Here is a 9,085-nt window from a genome sequence, read left to right as displayed (position 1 = left end):
GAGGGGAGGTGGAGGGGATGTGGAAGGGAGGGGAAGTGGAGTGAGGGGAGGTGAAGGGGGGTGAGGGGAGGTGAAGGTGGGTGAAGGGGGGGTGAGGGGAGGTGAAGGGGGGTGAGGGGAGTTGAAGGCCGCTCACTCACCCGTCCGGCCGCTCACTCACCAGTCCGGCCACTCACTCACCCGTCCGGCAGCTCCCACGTGGATCTGAGGCCGGAGGCAGCGTGTTGTGGCCGCTCCCCCGCTGTATCCCTGGCGCGCGCTCGCTCACTCCGCTCCCCCGCTGACTGTAGCGGCGCCGGGGGGGGGGGGGGGGGTGGAGGGGAAGTGAGTGAGGGGAGGTGAAGGGGGGTGAGGGGAGGTGAAGGCCGCTCACTCACCCGTCCGGCCGCTCCCTCACCCGTCCGGCCACTCCCTCACCCGTCCGGCTGCTCCCTCACCCGTCCGGCAGCTCCCTCACCCGTCCGGCAGCTCCCACGTGGATCTGAGGCGGGAGGCAGCGTGTTGTGGCCGCTCCCCCGCTGTGTCCCGGGCGCTCGCTCCGCTCCCCCGCTGACTGTAGCGGCGCCTGGGGGGGGGGGGGGGTGAAAGCGCGGGAAACAGGGGACAGGCGGAGGAAGAGGCGGAACCTCCGGGACCGGCAGGTAAGAGAGCGGGAGATGTGCTGCTAACACTGTGAGCCCGCTAATGTATGTAACACCCCCCCCCCTAGTGTGTGTGTGTGTGTGTGTGTGTGTGTCTCCTTCACTCCGCCTCAGGCCAATGAGAGGTGTGCGGGGGTCGGGCGGGCCAAGGGAGCAATCTCATTGGCCTGGCCCAAGGTCCAATGAGATTGCCGCTAGGGACACGGGGAGGGACACAGGGAGACACATACAGACACGGACACATAGGACACTTTCAGAAATATATAGTAAGAAGTAAGATATATATATATATATATATATATATATATATATATATATATATATATATATATATATATATATATATATATATATATATATATATATATATATATATATATATATATATATATATATATATATAAAATCTCGGACCGTACAAATAGTTTACCGGCTTCGATGTAAAATATAAGAAAACAAGTTTTCCTTTCCCAAGACATCTTAGTTATACGTGTAACCCTGCCTTTGGGATTACAGGGTTGTTAAGGGGTTGTGTGTGGGGTCACAAAGGGTAGACAGCTTTTTTTTTATCACATGGTGCTGGGGTGATTCAGCAGAAGCCCCCTCTACCTGGAGACAGGATTACATCACTCTGGGTTATAAGTAAAGGGGGTTAAAGCTTCTGGAAGGCAGATCCCAGGAGGAGCTGAAGAGGTGGGATCTCATTGTGAGTAGTTATGTAAGCCTCCAGGTGTAGGATAGGTTCGGCATCCCCTTTATTGTTTTCAGTTAGGGCAAGTACCCTGTTTAACTAGAATCCCACCAAGATGGTCTGGCATAACTCCCAAGATATCCCGAGAGACCGACTATGCCCAGAAAGAGCTTCCCAAGCAGCAGCCCCTAAGCATAGTCGGACACACACCACCCACCGGTGGCTCCCTCATTGGATCTCACAGAGAAGGCCACGAGGTGACAGGCTGTCCTGAAACAGGGAGGCTGATCACCAAGGGATTAGTACTAGGCCCCGCAGGGGCCCCAAGGACATGGAGCAGTACCAGCGCTATAGAGCAGAGGGATTCTATAGGCAGAAGGGTTAATACAAAGCCTCAGCACCTTCCCAGCGGGCCGAGGCGGGGGGGGGGGGGGCAGTTAGGGAAACCGCGCACACAGCATAGGACAAAGACACGTTGCTGGGAATACAAGATGATCTTTGTATAGTGAATGTTAGACTGTGCCTACCAGATAATAAACTGCAGTTTGAATGAATAAAGTTCCTGGCGCCCATCACGGTGTACCCACGCCCCCAGCCTGCATGAAGCCTGCACCCTACACAAAATGTCTTTTTTCTACTAGACCTGTTAGCTCTCTCTATGTCACGTGAGCTCTGGAGCCTGAAGTGTAGGGGCGCCATCAAATGAGGGGTCCCTTTCTTCTACCCCAACTTGTAGGCTAGTTGAGTGGGGGGTTAACAAATTGGATCATTGGGGGGGGCGTGACCATAGTGGGTAGATGGCCTTCTCTCCGGTGCCTTGTGTTTATGAGGATTTGCCAGACGGCATGTCATCGCGATCCAGGAGAGCGGCGGGCCGTGAGGCCTCCAGGGGGGGTGGGGGGGGGACAGAGTATAGGGTTGCTGAGGAGGAACGCATGTTCCGGCAGCGGGGTGAGAGACACACACAGACAGACACACACACGCACATACACACACACAGACAGAGACAAATCTCACCCCGCACTACATCCAGCAATGGGGGGGGGGGGGGCGAGACATGTATTCAATATTACATTCCCCGGGCGAAGTCGGGCACAAAAGCCAGTATATATATATATATATATATATATATATATATATATATATATATATATATATATTATTCCTTGAAGAACTGACATGAGCGTCACCTAGAATAGACATTTTAAGCTTTTTAATTTTTTTTTACAAAGATTCCCCCTGTGGGGGTAGCGGAGGACCCTCCGTGTCACCAGACTATAATTTCTGTGTGGCTGTGACGCAGATCTTTTGCGGACACCACTATCACCCCCTCCCCCCCCTCCCCCCCCCCCGCACTCAAAAGAGGGAGCCTGACCCCTGATAAAAGGCTCTGCAGGGCCGGAGACAGTTCCAAGCGGGATAGCTTCTGTTTCAGAAGCATTGGAACATTGTCACCAGTCCTGCTGATAACCGCTTCCCAGCCTTTAAGTATCTCCGGCGCCCAGGGGATCTCTCTGCTTACTTTAAGCATGTTCTTACTGATTAGCATTTGTTTTAGTTTTTGTTTTTACTGTTTTTGCATTGTTATCTTGTGTTTTTTTTAATTTATTTTTTTTGCTGTTTTCTTTAGTGACGTTTATCTAGTTTATATTCCTTTATAAGATGCAATGATGTGTGTGAGAGAGAGAGACAGAGACAGGAAGACAGACAGACAGACAGACAGAGAGAGACAGGCACAAACAGAGAGAGAGAGACAGAGAGAGACAGGCAGACAGACAGAGACAAAGAGAGACAGGCAGACAGACAGAGACAGAGAGAGACAGGCAGAGAGAGAGACAGAGACAGGAAGACAGACAGACAGAGAGAGACAGGCAGAAACAGAGAGAGAGAGAGAGACAGAGAGAGACAGGCAGACAGACAGAGACAAAGAGAGACAGGCAGACAGACAGAGACAGAGAGAGACAGGCAGAGAGACAGGCAGAGAGACAGACAGACAGAGGCAGACAGAGGCAGAGAGAGAGAGAGAGAGAGAGAGAGAGAGAGAGAGAGAGAGAGAGACAGACAGACAGACAGACAGACAGAGAGATACAGGCAGAAACAGAGAGACAGAGAGAGACAGGCAGACAGACAGACAGAGACAAAGAGAGACAGGCAGACAGACAGAGACAGGCAGAGAGACAGACAGAGAGACAGACAGACAGAGGCAGACAGAGGCAGAGAGAGAGAGAGAGAGAGACAGAGAGAGACACAGAGAGAGAGAGAGACAGAGAGAGACACAGAGAGAGACAGACAGAGAGAGAGACAGACAGGGAGAGAGACAGAAAGACAGAGAGATACAGAGCGAGAGAGACAGAGAGAGGCAGACAGAAAGAGAGAGACAGGGAGAGACAGGCAGACAGAGAGAGACAGGCAGACAGAGAGAGAGAGATACAGACAGAGACAGACAGAGGCAGAGAGAGAGAGACACACAGGGAGAGAGAGAGAGAGACAGACAGAGAGAATGAGAGACAGACAGACAGAGAGACAGACAGAGAGAAAGAGAGACAGACAAAGAGAAAGAGAGACAGACAGACAGAGAGAAAGAGAGATAGATGGAGACAGAGACAGACAGAAACAGAGAGAGAGAGACAGACAGAGACAGACAGAGGCAGAGAGAGACACCGAGAGACAGAGACAGAGACAGAGAGAGAGAGAGAGAGAGAGAGAATGAGAATAATACTAACGCGCTTAAATCAAAACCCCCGTAGCATATGGTATATAGATTAATATAAATGTCAAGAACGGGTGCAAGTGTCACATTATGCAAATGTATACACATACACACATACACACATACACACATACACACATACACACACGGAAATGTAGTCTCGTATCTGCAACAATGTGTGCGTGTTAAATACAAAGTCTTTAGTCCACACTGTGGAGCACACACTGAATCCCAATAAATATCCTGTTGGGTGTTGCTGCTGCTGGTGTTATAAAGGTCCTTCTTCAGGTCCCCCTGGGGACCGAAACGTCGGATATATGTGTGCATTTTGGACCCAATAGACCACTTTTATGTGATAATTTCTTGTGCTGTGCCGGGATATTGGATCTCTAGGGATCCTCACAGACTTGAACTATTAACCCTTTACCGTGCACCACGTGCTGAGGTTTTGTTTCCTTGTTCTCTCTCTCTCTATTACTCTCTCTCTCTCTCTCTATTACTCTCTCTCTATTCTATTACTCTCTCTCTCTATTTCTCTCACTCTGTCACACTATAATACAAGGAAAGATAACACAAGGAGCAAACAAAGACACGTTGGTGAATAAATTGTTAAGATTTGACTACAGGGACATATATGAATGAGAGTCCATATGAGATTATTCCAGGGCGAAGTAGAACCTAAAAATGAAAGAAATGCCAATATACAAACACATACAGAAACACCCGCACACACCATACATGCACTATATATATATTGTTATGGCAACGAGGCATCATTTGACGCCGCACGGCCATTTTAACAGGAGCTGCAGGGGAAACAGTCAAAGTTGCAGGGGAGAAGACGGAGAATGCCGGGAGACTCCGCCCCACGCTGCCGCACCCCGCAGCAGGTAAGGCTCGCGAGCATGTCTTAGACCATGGTAACACGGCGCCGCGCGACGTCAGATCGCTGACGTCCGCGGCATCATTTGATGCTGGATTCTGAGAAGCAGGGCGGCACACACGGGCGGCAGACACGGGCAAGTGCCCAAGGGCGGCAGATTTACAAAATCGGCATGCAACCAGCAAGCAGTGCGGCGCCCGAGCCGGGGCCAAAGAAATACTCTGACATGTCAGTTCAGTCCAGGGTCCGAAAAAATCAAAAGCGGCGTAGAGATGGGGGTGCAGGACAGCAGCTTGAATCCCATCAAATGGTTGTGAGGTGAGGGCTTGGGATTCAATGAGAAAACATGGAAGGCAGATTACGTTCTCCGTACGTATAAAAGAACCGTGAGACAGGCAGCCTGTAGGAGATGCGTGCAGAGGCGAAGACAGGAGACCGGCTTTGGGAAAATAAATGCAGGCTTTTATTGCGCCAAAGTGCAATAACCAACAATCACAGGCTTTTCCTCAGCCAAGGTGCAGCAAAAAAGACAGGTCAGCAATATAAAGGATAGGGCTTTCTCTAGGCTAAAGTTCCGTTTCCCCAGTGTATGAAAGTCCACATATTGTCTATAGACAATCTATATTGATCTGGTGTCCCTTGGCATCAACGACACTGGGATATGGGCAGCATGTCCTGGTGTCCTTAGGGGTCAAGGACATGCACGCATGTGTGACCAGAGAGAGGCAGAGAAACATTTCCCTTTCCTGCCTTTTACACCCCTTGCTAGACCTCAGCTGGCTCACTAGTAGTCCCACCTTCCTCCAGTCAGGGATTGACCACGGCCTGGCTGACGCCCCAACAGCTCCGGTGGTTGTAAACGGGCATGTCCCTGTTACGCAGCCAATAGAAGGCCGACTTTAAAAAGGGGTTTCCCCCAAAAAATATTTTGGAGGCTTTCCCTGCATTAGCAAGTGTAATTTGTAAAAAGAGCCTCGTAAATGTCATGTGTCATTAGAAGAGCAGAACTTTCACACCAGGACCAAGGCGCCAGGCAGGATAAAGCAGTTCAATGAAGAGTATTTACTGCGGCCGGAGCCAGCCAACACAGCACAAAATCACCATCAGAGCTCACACTCAGCTAGGACTCCCCCAAAACAAGGGGGGAATCCTAGCTGACTAGGTGCCAGGTGCCACTTCCAAGGCTTACCCAGGGTTTGCTTCCACTCCTGTGGGGAGCGCAAACTTTTCCTGCTGCGCCCGCCCCCCCCTGTCTAGCTTGCCCCCGGTAAGTCGCCCCCACCCTACCTTACATCCGTGTCAAATGATGCTGCGGGGTCATGTCACGTCACGTGACCCGCTGTGTCATTTGACGCATGTGACGGCACGTCGCATGGCCTCGCGGTGTCATTTGGCGCCATGTTGCCATGACGACGCGTCACACAGCCGGCTGAAACAAAGGTAAGCGGAGTGTTGCAGGGGCCTCACGCAATCCCCCCCGGCATTACATTAAATGCTTTGGGGAAGAGCTCTGGGCCTCTACAACCGCCCGCGCCCCTCCCCCCAAAAGAATCTCCTGCCCCCTCCAGTTTGCTAGACCTTTCTGGTACAATTCGTGGTTGAGCACTTTCAAATTCCCTGCTAAAAAGTCCTGCTCTGCGCTTCGCCAGTAACTCAATCGCACAGAAGCACGTTTAAACCTCCCGCTCGGTTAGGCTCCCAGCCTCGTTTTCAGGTGTCTCCGGCACAGCCTCGGAACACGCCCGCTTGGAACACCCAGTGTCAAAGGAAATCATGCTAGATGGGGGGGCGGTGACCAATCACAGCACGGATGCTGCAAGGGAACCAAATCGGGACGCGAGGGTTAGCCTGCATTGGTCAATCAGGGCTGGAGGCGGGGCAGAGGCGAGTTAAAGGGACTAGGGGGAAATATGACTGGGTTATCGGGAGCAGCGCTTATCAGTGGGAGCTCGGCGATGGCTTCCCCGGCCCGGCAGAATACCGGGCTCAGCGCTGGGATTTCTAGGGGATCGGTCAAATGCTCTGCTTTTCTGGCGACTGGCTCCCTGAATCGATCTCCGCCACTCCCCCCCCCCCCTCCGGCCACTCTCTCTTTGTTCCCTGCATCTCACCTCCCCCCTCCCATCCCAGCAATAGCAAGTTCACAGCTGCATTCAACCTGAACCACTTCAGTGCACATCTGCGTCACCCTAAAAGGCGGATGCCTGATGGGACTCCCCCAAGAGCTGTTCCTGCCTGCACAGGACCAAACATGTTGCTTGTACTTTGTAGAACGTCAACACCACCCACTGGAATGTTAATGAGCCAAGAGGACGTAGAGCTTTGTCTTCACAGCTGCATTCAACCTGAACCCCTTCAGTGTGCATCTGCGTCGCCCCAAAGGCGGACCTCCTTTGGCGCAGCCAGAGGGCAGCTAAAGGGTGCGAGCCGTTCGCTGATGTTTGGTGATGTTAAAGCTTCTCTATTTCAATCTGAAACTCACCAGCCCTTTCTATCCCCTGTACCCAATTTCCCCACTCTATCTGCCCGTGAAATGTCCGTGAACTGACTGCATCACCTCTGTTCTTTTCATGTAACCAATGTATTGTTATGACTCTGTGCCCAGGACACGATAATAAATAAAAGTTCTCCTTATATGCGGGCTGCACAAAGTGTTTCTCAGCCCCCCCCCCGCACGCCTGAGGCCTTGGTTATGCTTTATGTGTGCCCAAAGAGCTGTTTGATAAAGCGCTGCTGTGGCGCGAAACGCGTTAGAGAGACTTTGTCCTCCGTGTTTTGTATTATGTGTCTATTTATCAATTTGATTCGTTTTTTCCCTGCTTCCCAGCCCTTTATTTTTGCTAGCTGTGCACTGCCATTTTCTCCCTTTACGTTTAGTGCAGGTACCGGCTGTATGAAGTTTTCCTTGACGAGGTCGGCAGGCTTGAATCGTGTTCCCCCCCCCCCCACCCCCGTGTCGGCAGTATTGCCGCCGCCCCCCCCCCCATTTCACACCTCACGAGCCCCCTCTCTTTCTCCCCCCTTCATGTATTTCTCTCCCTTCTGTCTCCCCCTCCTGCCTCGCATGTATTTCTCTCCCTTCTGTCTCCCCCTCCTGCCTCACATGTATTTCTCTCCCTTCTGTCTCCCCCTCCTGCCTCACATGTATTTCTCTCCCTTCTGTCTCCCCCTCCTGCCTCGCATGTATTTCTCTCCCTTCTGTCTCCCCCTCCTGCCTCACATGTATTTCTCTCCCTTCTGTCTCCCCCTTCTGTCTCCCCCTCCTGCCTCGCATGTATTTCTCTCCCTTCTGTCTCCCCCTCCTGCCTCACATGTATTTCTCTCCCTTCTGTCTCCCCCTTCCGCCTCGCATGTATTTCTCTCCCTTCTGTCTCCCCCTCCTGCCTCGCATGTATTTCTCTCCCTTCTGTCTCCCCCTCCTGCCTCACATGTATTTCTCTCCCTTCTGTCTCACCCTCCCGCCTCGCATGTATTTCTCTCCCTTCTGTCTCCCCCTCCTGCCTCGCATGTATTTCTCTCCCTTCTGTCTCCCCCTCCTGCCTCACATGTATTTCTCTCCCTTCTGTCTCCCCCTCCTGCCTCGCATGTATTTCTCTCCCTTCTGTCTCCCCCTCCCGCCTCGCATGTATTTCTCTCCCTTCTGTCTCCCCCTCCTGCCTCGCATGTATTTCTCTCCCTTCTGTCTCCCCCTCCTGCCTCGCATGTATTTCTCTCCCTTCTGTCTCCCCCTCCTGCCTCACATGTATTTCTCTCCCTTCTGTCTCCCCCTCCTGCCTCGCATGTATTTCTCTCCCTTCTGTCTCCCCCTCCTGCCTCGCATGTATTTCTCTCCCTTCTGTCTCCCCCTCCTGCCTCACATGTATTTCTCTCCCTTCTGTCTCCCCCTCCCGCCTCGCATGTATTTCTCTCCCTTCTGTCTCCCCCTCCCGCCTCGCATGTATTTCTCTCCCTTCTGTCTCCCCCTCCCGCCTCGCATGTATTTCTCTCCCTTCTGTCTCCCCCTCCCGCCTCGCATGTATTTCTCTCCCTTCTGTCTCCCCCTCCTGCCTCGCATGTATTTCTCTCCCTTCTGTCTCCCCCTCCTGCCTCACATGTATTTCTCTCCCTTCTGTCTCACCCTCCCGCCTCGCATGTATTTCTCTCCCTTCTGTCTCCCCCTC

This window comes from Ascaphus truei, chromosome 20, assembly GCF_040206685.1.
Source record: "Ascaphus truei isolate aAscTru1 chromosome 20, aAscTru1.hap1, whole genome shotgun sequence".
Classification (NCBI taxonomy): Eukaryota; Metazoa; Chordata; class Amphibia; order Anura; family Ascaphidae; genus Ascaphus; species Ascaphus truei.
This window is presented reverse-complemented; position numbering follows the sequence as displayed.